A 17,844-nucleotide genomic window follows, 5' to 3' on the forward strand; every position below is an offset into this window, starting at 1 on the left:
TATATATATAGAGAGAGAGAGAGAGAGAGATTTTTTTCAAATCAGAAAACCCTGAGGCGTAAGATCAACATACACAGCTCAAGGCAAGGGCGGGCCTGTAGGACTTTACAACTTCCTTATATGAGTGAAAGAGCTCTCAATCTTCAGCCAAGCTTTGAAAGATCAGAAAGAAAGTCGCCAGCAAGCATCAATGCCAAGCTTTCCTCCATGGTCCATCAATGGGAGAAAATCCCCAGTGAACAGAGTGCCCGGCTAATCCACGGCTAAATGACACCTCCGAACGCTAATGCCTGGACTGACCACAGAAGCTATCCGCACCGACTCCTTCACACACGTCCCCGCTGATGCTTTTCAAGTCAGGGGAAACTTGAAAGAGCCGGGGCCGTCTCTGTCTCTTTTTCGGAGTGCCACCTGCTTTGCATCCCCGCACCGCGAGCCGCTATAGAGAGACATCTCCGGCAAACGAGAAAGACCCATTGTGTTCGGACGCCTTTGAGGGCATTGTTCTGCTTCACTAAGGCTGGGCCGACATCTGCACCATTCACTCCGAAGGAAGTTGTAATCACTGCTCACACTCTTCTCTGTGCAGCTCCAACTTCATAGCGAGAAGGCCTCTGGTAAACAACAGGCTGAAGAGAGGGGGAGTGCTTGTATAGGGCTTAAAAGGGGTTCGTGTTATTCTGGAGAGGAATTAGACTAAACAGAAACTCTTATGTGGCCCCATACAGGCCTCTAGATCCTAAAGCTTCCTCTGTAGGCTCAGATTGCCTTGGTTGATGAAACATTTTAGATCACCTCCCCACCAAAAAAAAGTGAAATATTCCTGAGTAACTTCCCAGGAAAAAAAATAAATAAATAAATAAAAAACTTAGGCTATCCATTTCAAAATGCGCCCTAACTATCCTTTCATCAGTTAAAAGTGAAGAAACACCAGTCTTGTTTCCATGGTCAACATGCAAAGGGTTTTCAAGCAGTTTTCATTTACATATAATTACACTTTAATAGAAGTCTGACTGGTTTGGGGTAAGAGACCGGCCGTGCTTTCTGCAGAGGAGACCCCCTATGATAAAGGATGACAAGCCGCAGCGCTAGCTCCATCTCAGGCTAATTAAACGAATCAATTAAGAGACTATTGTCATAACTGTGTAACTGATGTTCTGTAGTGGCAAAAAGAAAAAAAAAAACGGTCCCTCGGGGAGGCCTTCCAACCATATTAAAGCCGCTATCCACTACATCTCTATCTGATATTGATGTAGGCACTTATTTGCGCCTTGCTGTCATGTCATCGGAGGCGGGCACATTATGGAAATTGAAATGGAGGGGTTGAGGGGAGCAGGGCTGAACTCAGTGTGAAGCGACGGGGTTCGCATCCCATCACCCTCCAAGGAGAATTTGCTTCAGCAAACTCCAAAGTCCCTCAAAGTTCCCTAATAGCAGAGCCAGAGCCGGCACACCCAGCTGTGTGCATCCAGTCACTAGGTAAGGGTCGCGTAATTAGCATACTCCTCCCTGCCAGGCAAGTCGCGTTGATGCAGATAAATTATCATATTAGATTTACCCTCCTCAGTTCAACTGATTGGTTCCCAAATTGTTTTAGATGGCCGTCATTAATCCTTAGCATAGGCTAAGTGCTTTGCCTCAGATCTGATTGCACAGAGGCGCCTGGGGTCAAATTAACAGAATACTAATGTCTGAACTCTGTCTCATTTGCAGTTTCAGGATGCTGTTTCTATTACAGAAAAAAAGGAGTCAATTGTCATTTATCTAAAATAGGTTTGAGAAGCTCTCTAGATGATAATAGAGGTCCAAGGTAAGAGAGACAATGATTTTGAGTGCGAGAGCTCAGGAATGATCAAATAACGCTGGCGCACGCGTCTCTTTCAAAGCAAGATGTGAGATACGGAAATTGTAGCAATTAATTTTGATATTTTCCAAACAAATATTCCATTTAAAAAAAAGAGTGTCATTTAACCTCAGTAAAAATACAGTTGTGAAGGACTGAGAGGAGACTGACTGCAGAAGAGAGTGGCGCTTGCTCACTCTGGATGAGATGTGTAGATCCGCTTCTCAGGTGAGCGTTTCTGTTGACGCTCAAGAAATCTAGCTTTTATGGACGAGTGACAAGGACAAAGCCATTGTTGAAAGGACATTTCCACAAGTCACTCAAGTGACACAGGGAACATTTAAAAGAAGATTCTTTGATCAAATGAGATGCACAACATGTTGGTCAGTCACACCAAATCCCAATTAAACTACCTTAGTGTTTGATGTAGTATGAAAAAAAAAAAAAGTCATGCAAGTTAACGGGGCTTGACAAATCTAGCAGACCTTCATCCCGAACAGCCACCTAAGAATATTTCTGTGTTGGGAGATGTGTGTGTGTCTTTACTAACTGACTTATGAAAACCTACGTTCATGACCGGGAGTCCAGTGGAACCACGTCTCCCTTTTTGTCTTTGAAAGCCGACGCCGTTTGTTTAAGTGCTGGCACCGCATGAGTGGAGTGGGGTTCCCTTGGCGCCTGGGTCGCCCTGGCTCCTGTGGCTAAAGTCAGCATTGGCATGTTGCTGAAACCTTCTTATGGAGATCAAGGGATTATCCCAATCTAACACACAGAAAATGCATTTTCACCGGGGGTAGAGTATTACACTCATAAAATCTAAAACAACAGAGTGGAAAATAAATATATCGGCACATTATATGAAGCCAGCCAGTCTCCCAAAGGAGTCTGAAAAGTGCCATAGGATTCCTGAGGAATCCTCATAAGATGGTACAGACGATACATTGGTGAAATAACAGACATCTGCTCCTCAGAACACAGGCAGGAATCCGTCTAGGAGCAACCTTCAGTTTTCTCCTCACAATGCTGAGAAAAGATCTCAGCTCCTTTACAAGTACATTATGTTTTTTTTTTCTTCATTTAAATGTTTCAGATCATCAAACAAATTTCAGCATCAAAGATAATTAAGTAAATATAAAAGGCTCTCTTCAAATTTTGATTTGCTGTTTTAAACCCCTTAACTCTCACCCCCCGGACTATATAATGGGAAAACGGAACATGGGCTTTCCGTTGAATCATGAGGGGGGAAACAGATATTCAAAATGATTTGACCATTGTTAAGTCAGTGATTTCCTTAAGGTGGTTCGATTTCCCTTGCCACATTCAGGGCTGCATAGTTGGGCCAGTCCTGATATAAATCTTAAAAAGTTTTCAAATAAAGTAAAACATTGCATTTTACCTGAATATTGTTTCATATTTTCTGACTCAGTATCCTTTATTTGCAGTTTTTTTTTTTAAAACGATGTTAAATGCAAACATAGTCTAAATAAATAATCAAAGAATCCCACTTCCGACTGTAGTGGCCTCCAGTCCTGAATTAAAATACAAAAATATACAATATTTTACACTTTATCACCGATTTAAAATCTCCTGTTTTGTGAAAGGGGAGGAGACAAAGGGGAGAAGAGGAAACCAGCTTCACTGCAGAGGCAGCGTTGCAGAGCCAAAGGAAACTGTCCAGAACTGCTGGCAGGTGGAGGTGTTAGTGGGGCCAGATTAGCATATTCATAGGTTCCCATTAGCTGAACCACGAAGGCGCAGAGTCATAGCCTATGTCAAGCTAAGACCACAAGAGGTTTACATGACAAAAAGCTTTGCATAAAGAGTTTTTACAAAGCTCATGTTTTCAGTGAATAAATGCCTGCTGGAGTTTGGACTTTAAACAATGTTTTGGCTCTAATTAAAGAAAGTTTGACTAAACCACATCCCAACTGGAGTTAAAGGTAAGGAACATAAAAAAAAATTCTCCAGTCCATCACAAGACGAGCGCTGGGATACAATGCAATCATGCACATATGTAGCTGCACAATACAACTGGAGCTACATATGTGAACTTGAGAGGCATGGGTTTGGCCTGCAGAAGAAAAGAAAAGCTGAAGTAGAACTTGCATTGTCCACAAAATTGGCATGGTACTGTTTGGAAAGTAGCTGACCATACCTAACTTTATGTGGGGGAACCTGACAAGTCTTTTGTTAAATATGTGAGTTTTTTACCCACTTCAGTCCCAAAAACGAAAAGGGAATTTATTTATTTTTATATATATATATATATATATATATATATATATATATATCATGCCAGTGTATTTTACCTCGCCAGCTTCTACAAAAACCTAAAAAAAGAATGTTTTTCAATCTAGAATTGATAGGAGTAACAAAATTCTTCTTATATTGTCTGATGGGACCAAAGGAAGAAAGACAGAGTATACAGTTACATAAAAGAGTCAGAGAACTATTATCACAGATTCCATTTTAATAAAAATTCTGGAGCAAAAACTTATATGTGGAAAAATCTGTTCTCTTCACTAGTTTACTTTTATAGCAAATAATTATATAGATAAATTTTGAAGCAAAATTTGTCACTGTATCCATTTTCTTTTGTCAAAAAATGAAATTGTTGTGGTTTTAAAGCCTTTGGTAAAGACGAGCTTGAAGTGACTTGTGATCCATGTTCGGAGGTGCATATCTAATGTTGATGGTGTGACTCAAACAACCATTCTTGTGTCAGAAAAGTGTTTAAAATTTTAGATTTATTTCAAGAAGCAATACAAATGCTCATTGGGATTTGACTTTTTCAGTAGCTCTCTGTTTTGTGACTCTAAAACAGACGTTTAAAATGCAATTACCTTGTCCTGTTACCTTGTCATACTTTTCTTCAGAACATTTGTTTCCAGCTGTGCATCAAGGATCTGGAACCCTCCTTATTGTCCTTCAACATGAGTGAACAGATCTAGGTGTGTTTTGGTGCGTGGCCTCGCATTGCTGTGTGTTTTTTTGCCTTCTTACTCTTTCCCCGCCTCCCTCATACCTGTCATCTGGCAGGGCTAACCCCTGGTAGCTCCCCGCCAAATGCACACACATACACACGTTGTAAATCCCCGCCAAACGCCCGCCCTTCCAGCCCCTGCGCGCACCAGCCGGTGTCAGCGAATCAGCTGAACCGTCTCCGCCCCGAGAATAACCCCATGACAGACAGCCCGAGTGGCCTCCCCTTGTCAACGTAGCCTGCCTGGAAAGCTGACAGCCGGGGCACAGGGTGGACAGGCTACCCTGGGCAGCAGTTTTCACTGGGCAAGACCTGAAGAGGAAGGGGCCTTACAGTACGAGTGGGAAAGGGAATGATATTACCCGTAGAATTAAAGGATGACATCTTGGTTTTTCAGGGAGACTGAGCATATCATGAAGCTCATGATAGGAACACTAAGGTGTGATGTAGGAATATTAGTTAAATGTTTATAAGCTGTATTGGAATTTGTGGTAACAATGTTTTAAGGAATTAACAAAAATAACAAAATCAGCAATGAATCCAGAAATCACAATTGTAATTGAAGAGGTCAGGTCCTGTCAAGGTTACTGCAGCACTTTGCTCTGCAGTAGTTGGCTGGCAGCGTTGAGTGGACGATCCCTACAGAGGAAAGATTGAAAGCACTGGTTTGGCATTCAGCCTGCAGATTGTCATTATGCTACCCCAAACGAGCAATGAGACGGGGCATGCATTCTAACAATACTTCTGAAGCAACTTTTTCTTTATTCAGTGCCCAAATACCTGCCTTTGATTTTGCAAAATGCATTATATTTTGAGAACCAGTTGCTATCCCATTCATTAAAAACATGTCTGAGACTCACAAATAAACACAGTTATTCGGGCAGGTACACATTGCTTTGGATTGTGCAGTAGTTTAAAAGTGTGAAATGCAACAAGACCTCTGTGTATATTTTTATTCAGCCTTGTTTTTATTGTGGTGGCCCCTCAGAAGTTTATATATGAAATGTAGTCTGTACAAATCCCGCTGTTCTGTAAAGGCCTCTGAGGTCTCACAGCATTCCTCAATGGAAAATGCATGGCACAAGTGTAAAAGTGCCAAAATGTGGAGGTCCACCTCAATGGAAAAAAAAAAAACTCAGAGAAGCAGCGAAGAGGTTTAAGAGTACTCTGGGGGAGCTGCAGAGATCTAAAAGTTAGGTAGGAGAATTCAATCTGACTGAACTTGAGCTATTTTGCACTGAATTATGAGGCAAAATCTTATTAGTCTCAAGATGTGCAAAGATGATAGAGTCACAGGCTAAAGGATTTACAGCTGTAGCCAAAGGTGATTCTGCAAAGGTTGTTTTTTTTTTTTTTTTCCTCAAGAAGGCTCAATACTAATCCAGTCAACAAATTTTCATTGACGGCAAATCTTATGTATTTATACATCTGTAGTATCTCATTCCATATCTACATTACTAACCACTGTGTTGGTCTTTCACGTGAAATCGTAATAAGAAAAAACTAAAATGTAAAGTTCTACTGTGATAGAATATAAAAAAGTTCATGGGATATAAGTTATTGTGCAGAGTTAGGGGGCAACAAGTACAAAATTTCACTACAATCATTAATAACATTGCAAAGATGAGGAATGAGAGTAATCACACAAATGCACTATTCATAAAATCTAAACTGTTACAATTTGCTGATATAGTGAAAACTGTCATCTTGTTTAAAGCCAAATATTACCTGGAAAAATTCAAAAACTCTTCTTAGAAAAGGAAAGACTTTATAATTTAAGAGAAAAATGTGAATTAAAAATTTTTAAATTCAAAACCACAATAAAAAGCACTAAGTAACTAAAAGAAAAACATAAAATGAACCTCCTTTTGCATTTTTTGTTTTCAATGTTTTTCAGTGAACATATTTTTTACTTGGCATGAGAATACCTTTATAAGAAAGCAGGATAGTGTCACCAGCTTAAACAAATGCAAAGAGGAAAAAATAAAAAAACACAAGTAAAGTCAATAAGCAACATCATAATCGCCTCGGTTATATTTGAAGATAGATAAAATTAGGTTTGGATGAAAGAACAGCCTAAAAGCTAGAAATAAAAAAAATATGCTGTTCGAACCGCAGAATAAATATGGATTTTGTCTCTACAAACATCCTGTTGCCATCTTAGCATTCAACCCCCCTGTAGCGGCAACCTGTATCAGAAATCCTAGCATCAATCATTCTTTTGTTCGGCTTTTCATGAATATGCCCCAGGAAGTTGCATCCGTAACTTGCGGATGTCTGACGGTTGAGAAGAGCATAAGGTTTGGGCGAGCACAGCGGAGTCGAGAGCAGTGGGACTGCTCGGCTTAAGCCAAATACATATTTATGAGTAGCATCCACCCACAAGCATGACTTTTCAAACCTAGCCAAGCTCAGGCAGGCATGCAGGCACACAAGCTGGGCCAGAATAGGGCAGGCTGATTGGGCCAGAAGCAGCAGGGGTTTGGGTTACTACTCAACTTTGTTTACGTGCAATTGTGTCCTTTATATCAACACTTTGTTTTAAAGGAATTTGCTGAAATTTCAGGATTGTGCATTAAAGTTGTAGATAACGGATTAAATACTGAGATTTTTTTAAGGGGTGTAAAGTTGATGAAAATGAATCAAGAGAGAAATTACTCTGATTTTTGAAGATGCTGATCATTCAAAAAATTTACCAGCTTCCCCTTCTTGCAGGTGCTTTGCCTCCCTGTGCTCTCGGTGCTTTCCTATTCAAGGTCAAGATCCAGCAGCCAAAGTGTGGAAAAGCAGCAACGTGCTCAGATAGATGTGACTTTGAAGAGGAGGAGTTTAGTATCGAATGCTATCGCCTGTTCGGTTTGGCTAGAACATCCACAGTTTGGTCTCCTTCACACATTTCTTCAAGGCTCCCTTTAATCTCTCCTGGTGCCTCTCAAACCGTGCCTTTGATGCTGTGATGCCCTTCTTTCACTCACTCAATATTCGATCTGTCTTACTTCTTACAGCTAAAGCCAGTCGAAGTGTATTCACATAGGCCTACCCTCTTGTTTATCACCAGTTCCTCCCACTCCTTTCCTCCCATGCTCGCAGAAATGACCACCTGACTGACTCCGAGGGATCCGTTTTATCGGCCGTGTAACGTGAAGTGGAAGTCGGTCTTAATTGATAGAAGCAGTTGATCGTGTCTGTTCACTACAAATGGGAGAAACACAAAGACGGGCAAACACACATGCTCCACTACGGTGTGTTAATGAAAGTCAAGTAGCTCGGGTGCTCCCGCCCACCACGTTGAGCCAGAGGTTTACGTATCAGCTATCATTCCCTCCCTGCTCGCACCCACAGATGAGCCTACGAAATAGAAACAAGATCCAAAATTACTTCTCGTTTACTTTATCTGGAGACATGACACATGTTGTGTGGGATGGCAGACTTTATTGTCAGCGGGAAAAAGCGGCGGCTGTATTTCTTCACACATTTACAACAGCTTCCTTACTGCGGAAGATTCGATGGATCGTGCAGTTTCCAGACTGCCGTGGTCAGGCTGTTTTTTTGTAATATTGTGCTCTGCAAAATCCTCTGGATGATTTAAGCTTTTTCACATTGTATCAGGCTACAGCCAGAAACTTCAATGTGTTCCAGTTAATGCTACGTGATGGACCAACACAAAGTAGAGCATAATTGTGAAGTGGGAGCAAAATGGTTTTGAGAAGTGACAAATCTGAAAAGTGCAGTATTTCAGGGTCATGTGAAGTGCTAGTTCTCACAATCTGTTTTGCATGAAGTGCAAACTTCTAATTTTGCTCTTACAAGAACTCCTCACTTCACAGCCATGTCCTGCTTTACACTGGTTTATCACGCACGATCCCTTTCAAATACTATTGGAGTTTGTGGTTGTAGTGTGGCAAGAGTGCGACATTGTTCATTTGATACGAATTATTTTCCAAGGCGCTGTAATCGCTGGCCATACTGGTGTGCTCTGCTGCTGATGTCAGAACGTGACCCTGTGGCCTGATGTTGAGTCTTCTCTACGTCAGGATGGAGAAGAGACGTCCACCATATGGCAACGCCTTCTGCATCCTTGTCCCGGAATAATTACTGGACTGTATGCGTCACAGCAATTCAGCTGAAAAAAAAAAAAGCATTAAAATAAACAAGAAGACTAAGAAATGCAACACTAGCTACACTACAGGTTTCTTTTTATTGTGGTTTAAACGCTAGGTCTATTTTGGACATATGAAGCAAACAATAAAACAGATAACCCCAAAGCAAACGGCAAGCAAACCCCCCCCCTTTTTTTTTCTTTCTGAGACATGGCTCGGATCAGTGAGGTATTCTCCTTCCTACTTAACAGTAATAAGAGAGTCCTTATTACAGAGCAGAGGGTTTGTGTAACACTGAAGCAAAACCCTCAACTATTCTGTCCCACATTAGTTCCACTTAGTTGGGTCCCAATGACCTATTCAATGTAAATGCACTGAGCAATAATGAGTGGCGGTCTGCAGCGACTCTTTAATGGTTGAGTACGTTCGGGGGAGAGTGAAATGACAAGGCGGAAGGAGAGAAAGGTTCAAGGCCTTTCAGGATTGGCTCATTCAAGCAGGGTAATGATGGAGAAGTAAATGACTTTAAAAGAATAATTAGGCCAAGGCGGGAAGAAAGCCAGCCACATCTCAACAGATACACCTTTAAGACTATTTAAATAAAAACAGTGTCGGGCTGCAGCCGGGAGCACATGGGTGACTGGTGTTTTTCTAACAAAGGACCGGACCATTAACGCACGTCCATCTGTGATGTTGTTACAACAACAAGAAGACCTCAAAGGTACAAGACCTGCAGATCAGTCAGCGTCGCACCTCAAAGCTATCTTGGCTGTTTAGATTTAAATGCCGTTCAAGGGCCCAAATTAATGAGTGAAGGTAGCTAATTACGGCATCCGAGACATATTAGTGACTCGTGTTAAGATGAGTGCGACAATCTCTTCCACTCCTCTTCGTAATTTGGCAAGAGAACGTGTAGAGGGAAATGTGCACTTGAAGCAGCGGTGTTTGTTGGCAGAGAGCGTCAGAAGAACTTGACTCAGTCTGTCACACTCTGTGAAAGCTTTTCTTAATACCGTGGGAGCATAATGGCATCAGGTGTTTCAGTGTGTGCTCGTACAGCGGATGTACTCACGTTTGAGTGAAATGAGCAACACCAACACTTTATAAATTATGTGGTTAATGAGTTCTTCTAATTTTCGGGGTTTTGTTGTGCATCTTGGAGTATGAGGTTTCAAGGCCAAGATACTGACTCTTCATTGTCTGACTCAATTTTTTTCCTGACATACAGACTCTGACTTGATGGTCCGAAGCATCAGATTTGCGAGTATGTATGAAGTATGTACCCCTTGTGCCGGTCAGGGAGTAAACTCAAAGCCGCAGCTGCTGCTCAAAAAAGATCGCCCTTTCTTTTTAGTTTGAATTTTCCTCCAAAGTTTTACTTTGCCACTGTGGCTCAGTTTTTGCTCAAATTGCTGAGTAGTTCCAACCAACTACGTTTTATCTATCCTGGTCTATCTAGATAGACAGACCAGATAGTTGGAGATTCAAACGCATGCAAACGTTAGCGGTCCACAAGGCCACATTAACTTTAACGTCTTCTAATTGGGTCGAATGTCAAAGCATATCCGGTGTGTCTTGGCCTTCACCGGGGAAATAACAGTCAGAGTGATCTGAGTTCAGAGAACGGTGAAGATGTCAAAAGCCCCACCCTCAAAATTCAACAAGGCTGCTGATTGTTTAAAATGCCGTGATAGTTTGTGGTACTGAATTGTTTCTATGTGCATCTGAGGTTTTGCGTTATGTTAAAGCTCGCAAACACATGCTTAGTGAATATGTTGCTGCGGAGTAAAGGGTAAAGAAAAACGCTGATGTTAGCTTGTTGCTAATAGTCATTAGCTCACTGTTTTTTCTGACTTGCTAGTGGAATATGGCTGTTTGTTATTTTTACAATTGTTCATTTTGAGATTTATAAATATCTTCCACTGCAATTTTAGTTTGAGTGTTTTCTGTTTGAAGAAGAGCTCAGTGTGCTTAAACAATTCAGAAGTGTGTATACCAACACTTCTTGTCAGTACCGTTGAGTTTGTCATTATCAGGGTTTGAGAACCATGAACCCATAGTAACAATCGCTAATAGGTTATTTACTACGGAACTTCGACCTCTTCAATATTTTAGTTGCTGTCTCAACAACATAAAAAGCATCATGTGTTAAATGTACCAACACATTTCCCATTGACATCTCTAGCAGGGTACTAGAAACACAATTTTAGAACCTTCTATGTCACCCCGATATGATGTTTTAGGAGGTCACACAATGAGGCCAAATCAGAAGGCGGCGTACCTGTAGGTCCTCTGGGTGCCGTAAGATGCTGGGCAGCACATGCAGATGGCAAGTTCAGCTCATTGGGGCCCTTCATATTTTCATTCTGTCTCATTTGCGTGCCATCCCTCTGCCTGTCAGAATTCCCTTGTAAAAGCCCAAAGACGGGACTGTTACCTCCGAGACAGACACCGAGCAGATCTCAGGTTGAGCTCCCTGTTACCATGCGGCAGCCATTGGAAACAGATGGTCTCCAAACAGCCTGTCATGTTTACTGCTGCTGCCATAAAAGACAAGAGTCCAACAACACGCTCCCTCAGGAGCCCCACGGGATCGCACGAGGGCCTGAAAACAGCTGCCTCAAGCGGGGGATCGGCCCTACACCTTCACGCATACAGACGCGTTCGCACCTTGAACTGACTCCTATCTTAACTACTTCTCAAATGCCTCTATTACCAAACAGTGACGCGCTTATGCGCACCTGAAAAGCCAACAGCAACAGAGGAACAGGCACACACTTTAAATGTCCTCCACTGAGCCGTCCGGACATGCTACATTTACTGCAATTAAACAAGCACGCCATTTGAATATCTGATGACACCTTGCAACCTGCTCTGTGGGCTCTGAATATAATGGTGTCCCTGCGGAGCCCGCGAGAAATTGTCCATGTCACAGTTAATGAAGGGAATTTGCATTGTTATCTCAATTAAGGGGGGAGAATAATGAAGCTCACTTCTGAATTAGTTAATTGTCAAAAACTTGTACAAATGTGTTCGCACGGCCCATAGGTATGGCCTGCAGATAACGTATATTCTTCAGGGTTACCGGGGTTACGTCAGACCAAGGGGGGGCAGACGATAATGAGGCAGGTGCTACTGGACATTTCCCTTCCTCTCCTCAGGAGTCAAGATGCTAGTCTGACCCCCTTTCCCCAACACCTCCCTCGCCTCCCCTTTCTCTCTATTCTAATGGCACACAACAGAATGGCGCTAAAATTCCCCATGCTTTGCTAAATCCAGGCATTTTTGCAGTCTTCTGCACATCTTCTCCTTTCCCTTTAGGTTCCTTGGCAAACATAAGTCAAGCGACAAACAGCTGTGTAGGATAAAAACATCAGCTCTTCTACGTTGTGTTGTCAGCTGTCAAAAGGCAAAGAAAAATATCAGCTTTGACATAAGAGGATAATGTCGAGTTTAGGCGTCCTATTGATCCGCTGTGACAGTTAAAGTGGCAGCTTTGCTGTGTTTTGAGAGGAGCGTATTCTTGTGTGTGAGCACTGCTTAAGTGGGTATTTGTAAGGAGTAACTAAAGGCCATCACTAAAGGGTCTCACAAGTGCTCTTCTGCTCCGGGGGCCTCAAATGGCCAATGAATTATTTATAGCGACCAAGGCATGAGTTGATGTTAGGGTAGAGGAGGGATGGCACACGCACACATACACACACACACACACACACGCACACATTGTCAAGGCAAAGCAATTCACACACACACATGTAGACACAATGCACTCACTTATGGGGTCAGTGTGCCAGACAGCCACAGGCTAAGCAGACAGCTCATAGTCAAAATGCATTGTGGGACAGTGTAGATAACAGGATAGTCTTTTTTCTGCTCAATCTACTAGTTACTCAGCCTTAAGGAATAACAAGACCTAAAAATAGAAGACTTGTTGCATTTCTCTAGCTGTTCAGGTAGACATCTATAGCTCACCATTACATTTCTCAAGTAAGTTTTGGTAAACACTAGTTAATTGGAATATGTTGTTAATCTTATTCAGAAATTCTCATTGGATTAGTTTCCATTAATAACAATAATGTACTCAACTTTTTGCTTGAAATCTTTCATTTGCGGTACCGTTTCTTTAAGTTCCCTGCCCCAAAAGCCGTCAGATGGTTGCATAACATTTCCTTGTGTGATGCAGCATGTGCTACTTATTCATTTGCCTGCTTTTCTACTTCACTGTCACTGTCAATCTGGCTATCATGCATAGCGAAGGTGGTAACGGAGTTTAAAAATAAAATCTCAGAACATCTCTGTTGCTAAGAATGACAAGAAAAAGAGTTATTTTAGAGCAATTTGTCCTACAGTCATAAAAGTAAAGGTGTGGAGAAAGTTGTTATAGTGTATGGCACAAAATCTGTGACATAGCAAGACATTTTCAAAATATATCTGCCGATTACTTTTTGCCTATTACCTAGATATCTTTTTAGAAATGTTCCCCCATAATAAATAAAATCATATTTTAAAAACAGGATTTTGATCAGGTTATCTTCGTCTGATTTACAAGATGATCCAAAACGCTTAGGTCTAACAAAGCAAAGGCAGAAGAAATCTGTAATGAGACAATTTCTCTTTTTCAGAGCTGTTCAATGTTTTTTTTTTACCATCATAAAAAAATTATAACAATCGAATCTCCCTAGAAGTAGACTTCATAGACTGACCTAGATAGATTTAGAAATATTTAGTTCAAACATACTGGTTGGGTCTTTTATTGTGTTTGTGCATGAGTAATCTCTAACATTAACTATATTTTCACCCAGTTTGTTATAATGATTTCTTCCTGATGAAAGCAAATCTTGGATCGAACAAACACAAATCTTTACCGAACACAGAATGCATATGATAAGACAGAAAAGAAAATTTCATAGTGAAAAAAAATATATACAAAATCAAAACTGAGTACAAATGAAAAGAAAGAACATGAGATACTTATGTATCTTATGGCTTAAGCTCAAAACAATCCAAAGTGAACGTGGTTGTCAGTAATAAAAGCTTCATTAAAAGGTTAAAGGTTCGAGAGGTCACTTTGTTGGCTTCTCCCCACCTGTGAATTGTCTCCCTCATTCCCAGAAACACTAGAGCTGCGTCCCTGCAGCTTCTCTCCACTGATGCAACATGGCATCTTAAAACAAGCATTTACATTAAAAGGTCAGCTGGGGGAGGACACCACAGTAAACCGAGATGAAGAGGACAACTCCGCTGCTACAATTTTAAAGGAAAAACACACGTGTACACACGCGCACTCACTCATCAGCCTGTCTAGACTGTAGCATTCTTTTTTATTCTACCATGACGCACACTGCAGGTATAAACATACTGTGCGTGTGAAGCGGTACAGATAGAAAGTTTCTTTGTCTACCCCGCTTGCAAAACCCAAATACGTGGATAAATACCAAAGGTAGGACAGGCTTGCCTCCAAAAGGTTAGTGGAAGCCAAAAAATCTGAAGTGCTGCAGTTAAAATGCCAAACAGCTTAAGAATCAGATGAAGTTGCCATTAGAGTAAAGAACACACTAAAAACAAATTAATGTGAGGTTAAGGTTAAATAAATCTTGAGCCAGGATGAGTAGGAAAGTAACTTCACTGAAAAAACCCCCCCATAAAAAATAAAACACAACAGCTTTGATAAATGTATTAAATGTTTAATTGATTGTACGATGGGGTTTACACATAACAGTTGGACGGCTGAATATGTCTTTTAAATACACGTGAGTGCGCTTTAATGTGCGTAGACAGCGAGCGTTCTCTTGGCGGTAGCTGCTTATACTGACACAGAGTCACTCTGACTGGTTGCTTGATTAATTCTGATCCACTTAATTAGAAAGCTGCCAATTTCCCACGTGTATACTAATAACACAGAGAACTGCTGTCATTGAGTGTTACTGACTGATGGCTTCATTAGGAGTAAGGATCACGGATGCAGAGGGGCAAAACGGAACGACGATGACAAACTGAAAAAAAATCTATACATTTCGGCACACTAGTGTCATGTGGTCTGTACACAGAACATAAGCAGATTTGATCAACGTGTTACAAAATAATGCTCTAAAGTAAAGTAACGGTTGAAGCTTTAGACTGTGTTACATCGTTCCTCCTGGGTCAGTACATCCTAAACTAGCCTCACTTTAWTTCAGTTTATTTGTATGGCAACCATTTATATTAAAAAGGAACAGTTCCCTTTCTTATCCAGTTGAATCCAAACTTACAGCACCGTCTTGAACTGGTCACCTTAATAAAGAGCAGAAGGGTGTAAAAGTACTATTAAAATGGCTACTACATTAAGTGGTTATTTGGATGCTTAGTTAGGTGTGTGTAAACTTTAACTGTAATATTCGATATATTATTTTAGTAGTTGGTGAAAAAAGTATGCTTTTTTAGTTTTGAGGAAAAAAAGTAAAATATAAGCTTTGTGAAATTCTGTGATACTGTGAAACCATAATTGTTCCCAAGATTATTATACCCTGATAAACTCATACGTTGGCATATATAAATACAAGTCCCTCCTTTGGTTTTTGGGCACAAAATATCCCCTCTGTTCAGACAACACACTTTAAGAATGTATTCTTTTAAAAGCCTTGTGCAATATTTCCCCCAAAGTTATGACAGATGCACAGCACAGATGTAACTTCTCTCTGTTACTGTAAGCAGAGAGATCATTTCACGGCTGTCAAGAGAGAAAAATGTTCTAATTCTGCGCCGCACTGCAAATTTGACATAAGCGCACAGATGCAACGAGCATGTTTGCTATGCTGAAATATTTTGTCTGCTTTTCAATTTTGCATACATGTAATTTTCTTTTGAATTCTTTTTTTATGCCTTAACATTTTTCTATTTTGACTATTTATATGTAAAAATGAATAAGATCACCAGGTAAAATATTGAGAGGGAACTTACTTTGAATGTGTTGGAGTGTGGGAATTATAGCATAGAAGAGTGTGGACATCTATGCCTTCACTGACATTGGTCACACTCAATATATTAACTTATGTTTTTCAATTAAATGTTCATGTTTTTTCTGCTTTGGAGTTTTAAAAGCAAAGACGTGGCCCCCTAAGCAAATCTTTGTATAGTTATCTATTCTCCTACACTCATCTCTCACAAATGAGCTTAGTCAAAATGGAAAAGTTGCAGATTTTGTGTAATGTTGATATATTGCTTTGGTTATTTGGGGGATAAAAAAAAAAAAGTAGAAACCTGATCTATGTCTGCATTGGTCCCTTTGCCATTTTGGTGTCTCCCACTCATCTCGACAAAAACTTATTAAATGTGTGCCTCACAAGCATTTCAGTGCATGGAAACAAAAGCACACACGTCATCCACACAACCTTTGGGGAGGTCAGGTTTGGCATCGAGTTCCTGCGTTATAAGGTTATATTTGCCAGATTTAGGTCACATTGAAATCTGAAGGATGGCAAAAAATGGAAACGAACCGTTTTCACGAGAGGCCATCTCTAACGTTCCCATCTGAGAGAGGAGGTTGTTTGCATTGGTTGACATTCACAGCGCTTCCCACAACCTTACAAATGTGGCCCCGAACTCCTCTGAAGTCAGCTAGAATTACTTATGACACAATAAGCTGAAACAATGAGTAGCAAAAGAGACTCGAATTGAAAGGGCAAAATCTTCTCCTTACCGAACCCCATTCAAAATAAGCTACTGTCTTCTGCAAAATTATGCATACCCGCAGAACCTTTCTGCGTTTTATCATATTATACTCACAAACCTCAGTGTAGTTATTTTGGATTGTATGTGATATACCAACACAAAGGAGTGGGTAGCTGTAGAGTTGAGAAAAAAATGTATGCTTTCAGTTTTTACATGTTTTTATTTTTTTACAAATGTAAAAATATTTTATAAGGTCTGATACTCGATAAATGAAAAAAAAATGTAGCCAACTGCTTTCAGGAGTCACCTAGTTAGTAAATAGGTGAACACAGATAAACTACTTGAGTGTGATTGAATTAATATCCAACTGTTCTGTGAAAGTATTAAATGTTTGTAGAGAACAGTGGAGAATAAACAGTTCATGAAGACCAAGAAACAGCATGAACAGGAATGAAGATGTGGAAAAGTTTGAAGCAGGGACATATTCTGATAATGGAAGGAGCAAACTTAACCAAGACATGGCACATCCACTGAAATGGACCAAACAGGCAAGGAGAGCCAGGAGGGATAGAGTAACTCTGGAGGAGCTGCAGAGAAACACATCTCAGTGAAACTGTTAGTTGTGATCTCCTCAAATCTGGTTTTAGAAGAAAAGTGGTATGAAGAAATCAATGGCTGACAGAGGGCCATAGCAAGTCTAGTTTGTAGTTTATCTCAAAGCATGTGTGAGCCACAACAAATGATTGGAAGAAGATGTTGCTCTAATCAGCTGACCTCTAAACTGAACTTTTTGACCTACTTGGAAAACTTGATGTCTGGCAGCGCATTAACAGCACGTTAGTGGCAGCATTATGCCAGGGCAGTTATCCTGGGCAGAACTTATTGAAACATTGATAGATTCAAGTAAACCTTTCAGATTAAAGCAATTTTACGTCTAAAAATGGTCTAGTCAAAGCTCACACATAAAATAAGTCAAAACATCGAGAAGAGGTTTAGCAAACTTTCCATCCAATCCAGTTGACTATGATCTATTCAGCAAATCTACATGCACAACTCTAGCAGAGAGATTGACAAAAGATGGCATAACTTTAATTTCAACAAAAAAGTTGGTTCTACAAAGAAATTAAAAATTTCACTTTGCAAAAATCTTTCAAAACCTTGTACATAATTATTCCTACAATTACTTTACACTGTCTATCACAAACAAGCCCACTAAGATACAATGACTGGAACCTTTGATGTCGAAAAGTTCAAAGGCTAGGAAGTGTAGA

General features: G+C 40.5%; 2 long non-coding RNA genes across 3 annotated transcripts in view; one reads left to right on the top strand and one right to left on the bottom strand.

Moving 5' to 3' along the window:
• LOC103479135 (uncharacterized) overlaps positions 1-9,003 on the top strand; it is a 26,645-nt gene extending 17,642 nt beyond the window's left edge. For both annotated transcript variants that reach the window (XR_535902.2, XR_535901.2), the window contains exon 4: positions 7,542-9,003. This is a non-coding gene — a long non-coding RNA (uncharacterized LOC103479135). The remainder of the gene's footprint in view (positions 1-7,541) is intronic.
• LOC103479127 (uncharacterized) overlaps positions 1-17,844 on the bottom strand; it is a 32,948-nt gene that overhangs the window by 13,458 nt on the left and 1,646 nt on the right. The window contains exon 2 of the long non-coding RNA XR_001776178.1: positions 17,086-17,160. This is a non-coding gene — a long non-coding RNA (uncharacterized LOC103479127). The remainder of the gene's footprint in view (positions 1-17,085; positions 17,161-17,844) is intronic.

Source organism: Poecilia reticulata, linkage group LG2 (genome assembly GCF_000633615.1).
Source record: "Poecilia reticulata strain Guanapo linkage group LG2, Guppy_female_1.0+MT, whole genome shotgun sequence".
Lineage (NCBI taxonomy): Eukaryota > Metazoa > Chordata > Actinopteri > Cyprinodontiformes > Poeciliidae > Poecilia > Poecilia reticulata.